Source organism: Gekko japonicus, unplaced genomic scaffold, assembly GCF_001447785.1.
Source record: "Gekko japonicus isolate JY-2015 unplaced genomic scaffold, Gekko_japonicus_V1.1 scaffold325, whole genome shotgun sequence".
Classification (NCBI taxonomy): Eukaryota; Metazoa; Chordata; class Lepidosauria; order Squamata; family Gekkonidae; genus Gekko; species Gekko japonicus.
Window position 1 is genome coordinate 67,023 of NW_015164674.1, and position 2,326 is coordinate 69,348.

Genomic DNA, 2,326 nt, shown 5'->3' on the forward strand with positions numbered 1-2,326 from the left:
TTCCGATCTTGGACTCTGGCTTTTCGGTTTTATTTTCCCTCGTGGAACCGCCATGTTCTCTCTTTGTTTACAATTCAACACCTCTGTTTCAAAGCTCGAAAGACTCGCCGTTTTTCTATCCAAGCTCAAGTAAGTCTCTCAAAATGTAACGCTGTTTCTCTCCCCCCATTCGCTTCTTTGATCTATTCAATCGCTCAGGAGGCGTCCCTCCCTGCACTCCGCTTTCTCCGCAGGGGGGGGGGTTCGCTTTACAAAAACAGTCCGTTTATCTCTCACTCACGTTCATTGTTGGTCACTTCTGACCTCGCTCTCTTCCATCGCTATTCCGCTTGATCTTCTGCATTTGTTCCGGTCAGATTGGCTTACACCCATAGGTCATCCCTTGGCTGGACCATCAGGGTGGAGGGAAGCCTCTATTCCATGGCTTCGAGCCGCCGAAGAGGCTAACCCTCAAAAGCCCTCTGGCTTGGAACCCACCGCAAGGGTTCCGTGGGAGTGCCACTTGAGGTGGCACCCCTCCAAGCCGAAGGTGTCCTAGCCGCCTCCTCGAGCTTCGAGGAGAGCGACCGCCATTGCCGATCCACCCACCGGAAACTCCGGCAAGTACTGAATTCTTTACCATCATCCAGGGCTATGTTTTTGCCAGAGGTAAGGCCAGGGTTCTTTCAGTACCTGTTTTGCACTCACAGAATAGTTGTCCCTTACACCCCATGGAAAAGTCCACTGTGGAACAAAACTCTCCTTTCTGTCTTGAAATCTGAATGTTTGCTGTAAAAGTAACATCATTACCGATTTCTGAAATAGCTGGGTCACATACACACAGTAATGTATTTTAAATTGTTAGTGCAAACTGAGACCCCTTTAAAAATTCACACAATATTAACCTCAATTGATTCAAAAACAATATTTTGATTCCCCCCCCACACTTATCCAAATGTAATACGAGCAATCTTGGAACAGATTTTTTTTTGCACATTTACAATGTTTGTTACTTTAAAATCAATACTCTCCAATTAGATTTTCCTTTATACCGTGGAAATTAGATTGCAGTGTGGTTTGTTTCAAACATGAACAATACTTTCATTTACAACCTCTTGAACTGTTGGAAGAAAATTTGTTTTTGGTAAAAGCATCTGAAAGGCATAGATTAGCGGGAGGGGATTTTGAAATTGGTCAGAACCAGAATGTTTGCATTCCTAAGAATTCTGCTGAAAATTTTCTTCTTAAAAAAACAAAAAACTGAGTTGCAGTACAGTATCGGTCTCTGTCTGAATGTACAATCCTTTTATTTGGTTTCCTTTCTCATGAAGATGAACTTTTTCAAAGAGGCTTCTATGCCTGACAACACTCCCCCCTCCCAACAGTACCAGTGCTACTTCAGCTTGCACAAAATGACATCATAAATTGGGTTGAAATGTGGCTAGTGTGGGCAATCTGTGTGGGGAATGGTCATTTCTTTCAAATTAGATGTGCGTTTTGTGTTTCATATTTAGATTGTGTTACCCAAGGATATACTGTATTGACTAATCATTGATCTTGTTGATTTTATTGGACATGTTGTCAGCTTTTGATACTGTTATTGACCAGTATTTTAACAGATCTTAATAGAGTATCTGGAAGGCCTAAGGATAAAGGGCAATGATATCAGTGAAACATGTCCTGTGGTGTCCCTAGGAGACTGATTCTTTCAGCATTGCTCTCTATTTATCTGTGTATGTCCTTTGGTAGAGATTTTCTTCCTCTGAGGTGGAGGACATCTTGATTTGGTGATTCCCACTGCTCAATAAGCCAACCACTTGCCTCTTAGATCTGTGCCCCTCGTGTCTGGTGAAAGCCAGCGGCAAGGGACTACAGGGTCCCCTGGAAGGTACAGTTTGTCCCTGGGTTTGGGCATCTTTCTGGCAGGACTGAAGGAGGCAGTGGTTGTCCCACTTCAGATCCTATGGATCAAGCCAATTATCACCCAGTCTCGAATCTTTCGTTTTTGGGCAAGGTAGTTGAGAGAGAGGTGGCAGAACAGCTCCAGAAATTCCTGGATGACACATCAGTGTTGGATCCATTCCAGTCCAACTTCTGCCCTGGCGCCCTCACAGACTATCTCCGCGGGCAGCTGGATCGAGGTGGATTGGTGCTGCTGATTTTACTAGCTCTTACAGCAGTGTTCGACACGGTTGACCATGATCTATTGACCCATCACCCTGCCGACGTTGGGGTACGTGGGGTAGTCTTCCAATGGTTTACCTCATTTCTCCATGGTTAGGGACAGAGGATGGTGCTGGGAGAGATGGTGTCCCCAAGGCACCTGCTAGTATGTGGGGTTCCTCAA